General features: G+C 34.7%; 1 pseudogene; it reads right to left on the bottom strand.

The window, feature by feature from the left end:
• The window catches only part of LOC123252929, a 148,251-nt pseudogene extending 137,584 nt beyond the window's left edge, over nt 1-10,667 (bottom strand).
• Nucleotides 10,668-13,481: the final 2,814 nt, after the last annotated feature.

The following is a 13,481-nucleotide window of genomic DNA, read 5'->3' as shown; positions in this document are numbered from 1 at the left end:
TATATATATATATATATGTGTGTGTGTGTGTGTGTATACATATATGACTAACTAGACAACTTGAGATATAATAATATTGCATTTTTTTCTAAAAAAGCTAGGTCTTTCAGATATGAACAACACATCATATTTCTACAAAATATTCCATTTAAATATATGTGCTTTTAGAGTTTTTTAAGTGTCTATCCTTTGTACCTTCATTACTATAGCCTAAAGCAATACTACCTTAAGCCACAGTAATCTTTTGTTAGATAAAGTAAATATCTTTAGGCTAAATCAATATATAAAATGAAGGTCATTCAAAAAAAGTGAGATATTCCTGGAAGTTAGATATTTGTTTTCTTTAACTTGCTGATAAGTTCTTATTTTTCTTCAATTGCTATTATAAATAATATTTAGGGAAAAGCCTAAACAAATTGTTTGGTTATAATCTTTAAACTTTTTTATTCTTTTTTGTTATCAACTGGTAACAAGAATTCATTAAGTCCCTACTTGGTGTAAGTGGGAAAAGAAAAAAAAAGGAAAAGAAATGAAAATTCATAAAAGGTTCCTACCCTAAGGAACTTATATCCCCCTGATTTTCAAAGGGTGGATAGGTTGGGAGGAGAGGGATTTTATCTTCTATCTATAAATAAATAATGAAAACTAATTTGAATACTACTAGAAGGACTAACTAGGGGGATCAACAAAATTTTACCTTTGGAGGTGACAATTGAAATGAGTCTCAAAATAAATTAAAGATGTTAAGAAAATTGCAGAAAGTAAGCATTCCAAATATATGGCATTTTATGAAAAGATATAATGAGGCATGACTGATGGAATGCCATGTTTGGTGAATAGAAAATATATTAACATGGCTGGAATGTACAGTGTGTCAAAAGAGAAAAGATGAAATAAGTAGGAAAAGAAAACCAGTATTTAGTGAAGGTCAAGAATTTTTTATTTTATAATAGAGGCAATAAAGAATCATTTGAGTGTTTTGAACAGACTTGAATTTGTCAAGACTTGGAGAAATCTATATTGAGTAGACATTGGGACATCTCTCCTTTAGGAAGATTGTTTTGGAAACCAATTAGAGGATAGATTAGAAAGAGAAAAGAACAGAAACCAAGAAATCAGTTAGGAACTATTGCAATAAACAGTGATGAAGGCCCTTGATTATAGAGATTAGAGTCCTCATAAGTGTACAGAAGAGGAAAAATGTAAGAGACACTTTTGAAGTAGAATCCATTTAATGATTAACTAAATATGAGGGTAGGGAGAAAGATGAATTAAGGTTTTCCTAGAACTTTGCAAAACACAGTAATTGGTAGTATAGTGGGAATCTTAATAGAAATCAAGAAATTTGAATGAGCAGCAGGTTTAGTGTAGAATGGCAATGTTATGTCTCCCAGAAAATGCAGAAGGACATACTAAACTTTTAGTATATTTAGTATAGTATAAACCTTGTTATTTGAATAAATTAAATCAAGAAATATATATTAGCAAATACTATGTGTAAAGTACCATAATACGTATGGAGAATACAAAGATAAGTCATTTCTACCAAACTTTATCAATGAAGTTACCATTGATACATAAAATATGTCCATAATTATCTAAAATATAATGCAAATTGTGATTCATATGATCTATACATTGTCAAGGCTCTCTGCAGATCTTGAAGAAGAAAATTCCTATATTTAGTAAATAAAAAAAGTAGGATTTCTGGCCTACATGCTTGCTCAAACAGAAGAAGAGCATCTAGTTCTCCGTGTTGAGTACAGAAAAATAAAAAAAAAAAACTTGAATTTTTTTGAAGATTAAATAACATTAAAGAAATCCAGTTACTTTTCCAAACTGAAGTTTATAAGTAATAGGAAAGCCAGCAAAGTTCCTGCCAGGTTAGGTAGTTTTCTGTTTTCAAAGGAAATTATCAAGATATCTGACAACAGAGATATTGGAATTACCAGGGCTGGCAATAACTAGTGCCACACAGCAGAATCAGGCAATCTAGGTACCCAGGAACTCTAAGATTCCTAATATTCTGACCTGGGGCATCATAGGTATAACTGAACAAAATCTGACACTTTGAGCAGCAGAATCGGGAGTCTCTGTGGGTGTGCAAAAATCAAGGAAGTTAAAATGATCAGATGAACACAAGTGATCTAGGTCGAAAGTGGAAACAGTCTGTCCAACCACTTAAATGTTCAGCAGTAGTAGAAATTGACCCTGGCATTAAATCCCAATTCAGTGTCTAAACCTGGAGAGCTGAATAAACAAAAGATACCAATTAATACAAAAAAAGTCTTGTAGATACGTCTCCTTAGGAACCATAAGCAGACACTCAAAGGAAAAAAAAAATTATAGTGTTTTGTTGGGCCTTTTTTTCCCCTATAAGAACTACTGCATACCTACCTAGAATAAATAACCTAAGGGACAAATAATTAACTGAAAACTTTTAGGAAAATAATTGAAAGTAGAATAAATACCTTGAAATGAAAACTTACTCAAGTAATGAACTCCTTAAAAATGAGATCAGGCCCAAAAATAATCAATGATTTGGAGAAGCAACAAGAAATATTACAAAAATTGAAAATGATGAAAAAATACCAGAGGCTGTATATAAAAAATAACTGATTTAGGAAACAGTTAAAAAATAAATAATTTAAGAATCACTGGAATCCCTAAAATCATGATTTTTTTAAAAAATGAGCATTAAAATATACATTAAAATTACACAAATATATTTGACCCTGAGGACACAGTAAAGATTAAAAGAATCAATTAAATGCTTCCTTCCTAAAAGAATCTCCAAAGGAAAAATTTAAAAATGCCAAAATACAGACTTTGCATATAAAATTTAAAAAATACTGTAAAGAACCAGAAAGGAGGCCAAGTATCAAGGAAGCAAATAAAAATTAGGATCATACAACACTTTACACCTTCTTTTTAAATAAGAGAAAGATTCAAAATATCAGTTCCATTTGAAGGCAAAATATATAGGGGTATAATCAAGAATAGTTTCCTTACAAAGTTGTATTCAATTCTATATGGAAAAAATTAATTAGAGCATTTTCAATCTTTTTGATAAAAAGAACAGAGCTAAGAACATTGCAATTTAAACACAAGAGAAACCTAATGAGGTAAATGCATTAAGAAATTGAAATGGGCTATATGATGCTGTAGTGCTAACATTCTCAAAAAGAAGAAAGATCCCTTCAGTGAATTAATATTTAAGAAAACTACTGAGAAAGTTTTGCTTTTTAAAGGAACTAGGTATGGGTTATATGCTTTGATCATTCTAAGAAAGGAAAGGAAAATGATGATAAAATAAATATACTAATATAAGAGGAGAATGAAGGGGATATTATTTGTTATCTATCATAAATAGGTTATAGAAAGAGTATAAAAACATGAAAGAAGGAGTTGGAGGAACATGAAAGAAATGAATCTGATTCTTTTCTGAAATTAGTAAGACAGCTGAATACAACATACATCTAAAGGGAAGCACAACAGAGCTTAAAGTAGAAATATAGCAAAGTCAATAGGGAAACAAAAAGTGAAAAGGGATTCAAGAGAAGAAAATATGGGGAAGATTATTCATAAGCAAAAGAAATTTGCTGATCCTGAAAGATAAGCTAATAAGTAAAAAGGAAGAAAACAAGAAAGAAAAAAATTCAAATTTCAGAGGGTGGTCATAAATTGGAGAATATGGCCGAACAAATTGCATGTAATGGATTATAAATGTGCTGTTAGACATGAGAAAATGGATAATTTTAGAGAATCTTAAGTACTATTAAATGATGTGAGAATGAAATGAGCAGTAATAGGGAAATGGTTTATACAAAGAAAGAAAAACAACTTTAAAAATCTAAATCAGTCTAGTCAAATTGATGACCAACCATATCTTCAGAATATGTACAATGAAAGAGTTCCTAAGAGAGAGAAATAGTAGATGGATTCAAGGTGAAGGAAAAAAATCCTTTTTAGATACGTTTTGATCATTATATGGATTCATTTTGTTTGATGATGCTTCTATTATATGAGATATTTTCTCTTCCTCTTAGTTTTTGAATAGGGATAGTAGGATAGGAAAAAATATGTTGACAAGAGTGATACCAAAAAAGTGAGACATTATTGAAATTTCAATAAAAAAAGCATGGAAGAGAACTGAAGGAATTTTATATAAAAACATATGCATCCTGGACAGTTTTGAAAGTAATGAATAAGAAAGACAGAGATAGATAGATAGATGGATAAATAGATAGATAGATAGATAGATAGATGTCTATATATCTATATATGTGTGTATATAAATACATGCATCTCTTAAAACAAGGGGTATTAAATGGAATTCACCATTTCATAATTCACCTTTTGTATACTCTTTATATAAAGAAAGTGCTCATCTTATTTGAATTTAATTCAGAATAAAAACTTAAATAAACAATAAAATATATGTTCTGGAGCATTTTGAATGATTGAATATAAATTGATCGTGGTCTTAAAAAAGTTCTGAATAATCTCAGATACATTATGAAGAAACCTATTTAAAGTAAAGGGGTTTATAAATTATTGAAAGGGCAATGGAATAGAGAGAATACTCATTAATTTTACCAGTGCCATCAAGATGGGTGGGGTAGTTAGCTCTTTCCATTAGGATTTAAATTTAAAATAACCTTGAAAAGTCAAAGAAGTAAGGGACAAATGCACAGTAATTAACTCAGGGAGGAAGACAAACTATGAATGTAAGGTGGAAAATTGCACAAGCATAGAAAAAATGGGAGGCAGAATTGACAATAAAGTGCTTGAGACAAGCAGAGTTCAGCGAGGCTTAACATCCTTGAGTTTCAAGACTTTCACACAAGGGTGAAGGGCAGGGAATATCAAACTAGTAAGTTTGTGTAATAGGTATGTAAGAATATAGCAAATAACTCACCTTAATATACTGCTTTAAGATTGCCAAAGTGAAGGACAGTCATTCAGCATTCAACATCATTTATGGTTTGGTTATGTTATTTGATCCTCATAACAACCTTGTGAGGCAGAATTATATGTATTTTTTCCTGTTATGCAGAGAAGCAATCCAAGGGTCAAAATCTAAATAATTTCATACTGTAGCACAGCTAATCAGAAGCAAAAGTAGAATTCAAGTACTAGGTTCTTCTGACTCCTAGTGCTGCACTTTTTCTAAGAATATTCATTTGTTTTAGCTATGTGCGGGGTCTCAGAGAAGATGATTGTTCTGCCTATGGTAATATAGGTAGAGAGTTTCAAAGCAAAATTAGAGTATTAGGGACACTTGTTGAAACTAAATGGGACCAATGCCTAGGAAGATTCCTTATGTGAGAATTGTATATCAGTTTGCACCCCCATTTGTTGGTACTCTGAGATCAGCTTTGTAGTGTTTCTCTAGTAAACTGGGTTTCCATTCAGCACCAACCCTTTGTCTCTTTTCCCTCTTGACTCCTGAACAGTCTCTGACCTGGACTGAGGTCAAGTCTGTCCAACCAGAGAGACCCAGGAAAAAATTATGTCACAGGATTTATAAGTTATGAATCAAGGAAATGGGTCCTCTGTTTCCTAGGAAGCAGCATTTGACCAAGAAGCAGAAGTGAATAGAGGCAGGGAGGTGAGCAGATAGCTCATATTACTTAGGCTACCTCCCATATGATGGACTTGCTTTTCACTGTTTAATAAATAATTATAATTTAATAAATTATCTACAGATAATTTTAATCTTAAAAATAAATTATATTTTGAGCCATGGTCAGCCCAAGTGGTATTGTGATAGGATCAGCATTATCAACTAGATCAGAAAAACAAAATAATGCAGAGTGTAAGGGGCAATGACAGAAAAGACTGGTGAATGCATTGCTATTGAACAGAAACAGAGAATCAGAGAAACTGATGAGATTAGAGTGGCCAACATCTGAAGAAGCAACTATGGTTTATTAAATTAATAAAAATGATAGTAAGTATACCTCCAAAAGTCTGATTTAAGAAGGCAAATTTTGCCTGCTGTATCATCCCATTAAGTGTCACATATTGGATAGTCCTGGACTTTCTGAGTAACATTACTTTTAAAAGAAGCAGTTGGTCCCAGACTTCAGAATTTCACAGCTTCTCCATGAATCTACTGTACACCTGTAGTTCCCTTTGCATCTCCAAAAAAGTAGTCATCCATTTCTAGACAAATTGAGGTCCTCAATAAGAGGAAACTCAAAAGTACATAAGGAAGTGGAGTACAGTAGAAAGCAAGGCAAATTTGGTATCAAATAACACAGATTCAAATCCCAGATAATTAACTACATGTGTCATTTTAGGCAAATCATTTAGCCCCTTTGTAATTTACCTTCTTCATATGTAAAATGAAGGGATTGTACTAGATGTCTTCCGAGTACCCTTCCTGTTCTTAATTTTTGAACCTAATTTCATCAAATCTTGTAAATCATTATTGGTTGGATGGATATTGTTATTCAATGTTAATTATTATTTGGTTTTTATTTGTTGTCTGTTGTCCTTACATGGAATGTAAAAATGCATTTCTTTAACTTTTATCTATACAGTTATTTTTCTTCTCTAGGACCAAGTAAAAGAAATCTCTCATTAAAAAAAAACAAAAACTTTTTCACAGACTTGAAGAAAATTGTTATTTCCCCATGTTTTTTATTCTCTAGGCTAAAAATTACAAGTTCCTTCAACAATGTCTCATTTGTAATAATATTCAGTCCTATATTTTTAAATTTTATTCTGCTTTGGAACTCAATTTTATCATTTTAATACTATTTGTAATGATGTGTCTACAATATTCCAGAACTGGAATGTCAAAATGAATACTTAGGTCCACCACTAGAAACTTCTCTTCAATTTAATGTTCATTTGTTCAGCATTACACTTACTATTAGTTGAATATAGACCAAAACAAAAGGTTTATCATAGTATAGAGAAGAAAACTAGGCCTGGAGGCAGGAGAGATCAGGATTTAAATCCTATCTCCATATTACTAAATGTATGATAATATTTATTCTATGCAAATTAATCTAATATATATTACATATATATGTATATATATATTCTACCAAATTGTATCCTTCTTAGGTTTAAGTTTAGTAAATATCTGTCACATAAAGAAAAAAAAAGATAATTTTGTCATTAATGATTATAGATTTAAAAACTTTAAATAAAATTCAGCAAAAAATATTAAACTCAATAAACTATTCCATAAAACTAAAACATATATTTCTTATAGAAGATTATTTTGCAAGATCTGGATGAATTTTTTATTTTTAATATGATAGATTATTAATGACAGTCTATAATTTTCTATAATATACCAAAATATGGTTCTGTGAATTATATGTTTGGGGGATCCCCAACCTAGTCCAATCCCAGTAGTCCCTGACCAGAGTTAGTCAAGGAATATGACTTGCAGGGACTGAAATGAAACCATGGTGAATGAGAAAATCTTAGTGGAAGGGTTTAGATTGAGCTTAAAAAATCAAGTGAAGCAGAATGATGTTCTCTGTCATTTTGGGGACTTAAGAAATTAGCATTCCTGCTGGTCTGGGAATCTGGGAATTCTGTCCACTCCTTGGCTGACTTTAATTTGTCTGAACAGACAATATTGGAAGAGGGGCCCTCTAGCCCCAGTTTGTGAAATAGACCAGGACCCATGGGCAATCTAAGACCTGATGACATTGGGAACTTAGACTCATAATATTTTCTTCCTTTTCTATTTCTTTCTCTTTACTAATAAACACATATAAATTTGGTATAAAGTCTTCATGATTAATTTTTATTCAGTTAATCATCAAGATATTGGTGTAATCTAAAGGTAAACAATCAGAAGAAAAAATCATTGACATGAATTTTTACAACCTTGGTTAGGGACAGAGTTCTTAATCAAAGGATAAGTTTGACACAAAGCAAAACAATTGCAAATTATAAATGAACAAATCACTAGCTTTTAAAAATTAATCACATTAAAAGTTTTCAGAATATTAATTTTGTTTGGTTTAAGTTTGAACTTTATCCTTTAATATGTTATTATAATCTTATATTTGTTTCCTTTTGAATATGCCTTTTCTTCACATTTGGAAGCTCTATTATGACTTATAAAATATGATACTTATTAATTTGACTTGGAAATTGAATTTATTTCACTATTTTATCTACCAGTAATGATCTCTGGATTCCCTCTATTATTTGTTGTCTGTCTCTAAAGACTCTGGATAGTTTTTAAACTTTTTTTATGGATTTTCTTACTCAGGTTTTTTTTTTTTAAGTCATTTGGTTCTTGAAGAATTGATACATTTCAGTTTTCTTTTTTTTTTTTATCTTTTTTTTTTTAAACCCTTACCTTATGTCTTGGAGTCAATACTGTGTATTGGCTCCAAAGCAGAAGAGTGGTAAGGGTAGGCAATGGGGGCCAAGTGACTTGCCCAGGGTCACACAGCTGGGAAGTCTCTGAGGCCGGATTTGAACCTAGGACCTCCTGTCTCTAGGCCTGGCTCTCAATCCACTGAGCTACCCAGCTCCTCCCCATTTCAGTTTTCTATGTGTATCAAATCATCAAGGTCAGTTTTATATGGTAATAGTTGTAAACAAAGTTTTTGGTATCTAAAGGCTTTCTATATTCCTACTGATGTTTTTGTGATTCTCTCTACAAGTTTTTCTCCTTTTTTTGCTATGCATTTGTTTCGTCCTATCTTTTTTTAATCTAATTTTCTTACTAGTCTATGTTTTTTTTTATTTTTTTAAACATAGTGACTTGTTTATTTACAAGGTAGACAGTGGTAAGAGGTCACCCATAAACAGTTCTTTTTTTTCCTCCCAGAATGGACCCTCCAGGCACTCTGTTTCCTCCTGCATTCAGCATGTAAAGGTGAATTACCAGGGAAGTTAACTAAATATTATCTGTGGGTTCACAACGGGGTGTGAGGGTGACAGGAATGACAGATGACAGGACCAAACAAGGTAGGGAGACCAGGTTTAACTACTAGGAGGTAACTGTTTTAACAGGAAATGGCAGTTAGGCCCCAACAGTCACTCAGCCCACCTAGGCAAAGCCCTATGGAACCAGCCGGCAAAAGGCAAAGGTTTATAACAGTTTAATTAAGGGAAACAATAATAAAGGATGGGAATAAGGGAATCTACTCTTACAAACTAAAGGCAAAGCACAGGGTCAGGGGAGGGACTTATCTACACTAATCTAAGACCTAAGCCAGGCAAGGCCCAGAGAATAACAGGACTGGAGTGGGAATCCTCACAGTAGAGTCCAGAGATGTTTTCAGGATGCCCGGAACCAACTCCTCCAGAACTGATGGTCCAAAGCAGCCCAGTAGGGAGAGGAAGTCTGCAAGCTGTCCACCAGATCGCAGATCACTCCCTATTCAGTGCTGTCATGCAGGATAGATGTCCTCTGCTTCCAACCTTCACCACACTCCAGGATCCCAGGGAATCAGGGTGCAACTCCACTAGCTCTGAGTTTTCCCAGGGAATCACTTACTGCTTGTCCCAACCACCATGGAGTCCTCTCAGAGAGTGCAAGACACTTCCTGCTTCCCCATTCCATGTGGAATTCTCCATCCCTTCCTGTTACGTCTAATACTAATGCTAAGCTAATAACTAAATAATAATCTTCCTCACAACAAACATCTATGACCAACGACTCCTGTGAAGCCCACAACTCATCAGACTCTCTGTCTTTAGGCAGGGTAGGCCTTTGGAGCTTATCCTCCCAGTTATTCTTGCCTGACAAGAGAAGACAGTTCAATTATAACTTGAACTAGCCTTTGTCCTCCAATCACTGAAGTTCTCAAAGTCTGTTGTACCTGCAGAACTTGGTTTAGGCCGTAGGAAGCATGAATGGATTGAGTCGGATAGCTCGGCAGTCCCCAAACACTTACTACCAGATCCTTTAAGTAACACTCTGGGCACCCTTGCTGAATATCAGTTTCTGCTGGCTGCCCATGGTTATTCTCCACAACTAGACTTGTCCATCTGAGTGAGGGTTATTACCATCTGAAGATATTCAGCACATCTGTCTTCCAGCACACGCTGCTGCTGTGGGGAGGCCAGGTCATACACTCAGACCTGGTGGTGTCTGGTACATGTGACAATCTTCTATGACCTTGGGAGGAAGTAGGTGTCCTGGTTCTAAACAGGAACATGGAGATTCAACCAGTCATTGTAGACATTCTTGGCTCTAAATGTGGGCTCCTGGGATGTTGCCTGCTGTTGCCACTTCTTTGGTGAGCTCTTCTTATCAGTGGGGCCTTTATGTGGGGTCCCTCAGGGTTCTGGCACATCCTACACACATTTTGACCTACACGGAGTTTTTTGATGTGTTCAGAGGAGTCCTTGGGCCAGGATTGGAGACTGGCAGAATCCACACAAGTAGATGAGACAGCCATCATACTTTGCAAGTTCTCAAAAAGTTCCTTCCCTTACTGGATAATACCTGCCACTCAGGAACTTTCCCTCTATTGCTGAAGAATTTCACAGTTCCATTGGTACAGTTGATTGGAATAGTTTATTAGAATATAGCTCTCAGCTGCTACTGGCTCTGCACAGTGCCCTCATCTCCTTCTCATGCCTTGGTCATTCTGTTCTTCCTTGAAGTTCATCTCATGCTTCCCAAAAAGGTTCATGTCCTTCAAGATCCTATAGTGTGCCTCCATGACATTTGTGCCAGATGACAATCTTTGATGTTCTTGCTAACTCTTTTGTTCATTCCCTTCCAATATTGCACAAATGACTCTAATTAATATGCAGGCAGAGCTCTTTGACCATGTCATTTTGAGTGGGTATGTGGGTTGCATCCAACTTAGTATACCAGTCCCTTTTCCCCAGGACCGAAGCTCATTCCCCTAATCAATATAATTCAATATTTATTTATATAATTAATTTTTCCAGATTATATGTCAACACAATTTTAAAATATTTGTTTTCTGAAATTTTGTAATCCATACTTTCTCCTTCCCTCCCATTCCTCCCTCTTCCCTCAAAGAGCAGATATTATATATTTGTACATATTTTATAATGTGAATATATTTCCATGTTTATCATGTTGTAAATGAAGACATACTGCTTATACTAAAGGCAGATTTATGGAGGAAATAAAGCAAAGACTGGTATGTTTCAATTTGCATTTGAACTCTGCTCTTTATAAGATTGTAGGTATCCCTTTTTTTTGTCATGAGTTTTTGGAGTTGTTCTGGATCCTTGCCTTATTGAAAGTAGTTAAGTCATTCACAGTTGATCATCATACATTATTGTTCTTACTGTGCACAACTTTTTTCTGGTTCAGCTCACTTCACTTTGTATCATTTCACAGAAGTCTTTCCAGTTTTGGGTAATTATCTTGTTTGTCATTTCTTATAGCAAAATAGTATTCCATTACAAATATTTACCACAACTTGTCAGTCATTCCTAAATTAATAGACATCTCTTTTAATGCAAGGTGGCTAACAGAAACTTTTTGCTTCTGTAATTCCTAATGGTCACAAAAAGTCAGTTAAACATCTTAGAATCTTAAGAAAGTCAGTTAGGACTTGAAGCTATAAATAGAGGTGAAGATCCAACTGACAGGGCTTTTGCCTTCTGCTTTTGCTGTGGCTGGAGGCTTTTGCTTTTGCTTAGCCTGTTGGCTTAGGCCTTTTGGCTTGGCTTTGACTTAATTACTTCGGCCTTGGCCTGTATTTATCTTGTTTGGGGGAAATTTAAACCTATCTCATTTCTCTGGACCTCTCCCTGATCTCTCCATCTACATCCCTTCCCTTCCCCTGAATTTCCTTTGGGCCCTGGGTGGAAGGAAGGGCTTGTTAATTGAACATCATGGGTTTTAGTTTCTATAGACAAGTAGAGTATCCTCAAATAAGTTACCCCTAGTTTTAGTGATTCAATAAGGAGTTTACTTAAAAGGCAGTCAAATCTCCTGCCTGGGAGAGCCAAGCTCTCTCAGTCTAAACCTCTCTGCGACCCATCCCCCACCATCACTCCTCTCCCTAGCAGCAGTTAGAAATCCTGAACCTCTTCCCTCTGACTAACCTGAGATAAATAAATCCCCTTGTTACCTACTCAAAACCTCTTGTGAATCATTGTATAGAAGATTGAGGCAAGGGCTAAAGAAGGAAGGAATCATTTTCTTTTATTTCTTTTTTTTAACATTTATTAATAATCATTTTTAACATGGTTGCATGATTCATGCTCCTACTTTCCCCTTCACCCCCCGCACTCCCCCCACCCATGGCCGACGCATATTTCCACTGGTTTTGTCATATGTCCTTGATCAAGACCAATTTCCAAATTGTTGATAGTTGCATTGGTATGGTAGTTTTGAGTCCACATCCCCAATCATGTCCACCGCAACCCATATGTTCAAGCAGTTGTTTTTCTTATATGTTTCCTCTCCTGCAGTTCTTCCTCTGAATGTGGGTAGCGTCTTTACCATAAATCCCTCAGAGCTGTCCTGGGTCATTGCATTGTTGCTGGTACAGAAGCCCATTACATTCAATTTTACCATAGTATATCAGTCTCTGTGTACAATGTTCTTCTGGCTCTGCTTCTTTCGCTCTGCATCTGTTCCCGGAGGTCTCTCCAGTTCACCTGGAACTCCTCCAGTTTATTATTCCTTTTAGCACAATAGTATTCCATCACCCGCATATACCACAGTTTGTTCAGCCATTCCCCAATTGAAGGACATACCCTCCTTTTCCAATTTGTTGCCACCACAAAAAGCGCAGCTATGAATATTTTCGTACAAGTCTGTTTATCTATGATCTCTTTCGGGTACAAACCCAGCAATGGTATGGCTGGATCAAAGGGCAGGCATTCTTTTATAGCCCTTTGAGCATGATTCCAAATTGCCAGCCAGAATGGCTGGATCAGTTCACAACTCCACCAGCAATGCATTAATGTCCCAATTTGGCCACATCCCCTCCAACATTCATTATTCTCCCCTTCTTTCATTTTAGCGAATCTGCTAGGTGTGAGGTGATACCTCAGAGTTGTTTTGATTTGCATTTCTCTAATTATTAGAGATTTGGAACACTTTCTCATGTACTTATTGATACTTTTGATTTCTTTACCTGAAAATTGCCTCTTCATGTCTCTTGCCCATTTATCAATTGGGGAATGGCTTGATTTTTTATACAATTGCTTTAACTACTTGTATATTTGAGTAATTAGACCCCTGTCAGAGTTTTTCGTTATAAAGATTTTTTCCCAATTTGTTGTTTCCCTCCTGATTTTGACTACATTGTTTTTGTTTGTACAAAAGCTTTTTAGTTTAATATAATCAAAACCATTTAATTTACATTTTGTAATTTTCTCTAACTCTTACTTGGTTTTAAAGTCTTTCCTTTCCCACAGATCTGACAAGTATACTATTCTGTGTTCACTTAACTTATTTATAGTTTCCCTCTTTATAGTCAAGTCATTCATCTATTCTGAATTTATCTTGGTGTAGGGTGTGAGATGTTGATCTAAACCTA

This window comes from Gracilinanus agilis, chromosome 1, assembly GCF_016433145.1.
Source record: "Gracilinanus agilis isolate LMUSP501 chromosome 1, AgileGrace, whole genome shotgun sequence".
In the NCBI taxonomy this organism is placed as follows: Eukaryota; Metazoa; Chordata; class Mammalia; order Didelphimorphia; family Didelphidae; genus Gracilinanus; species Gracilinanus agilis.
This window is presented reverse-complemented; position numbering and strand designations above follow the sequence as displayed.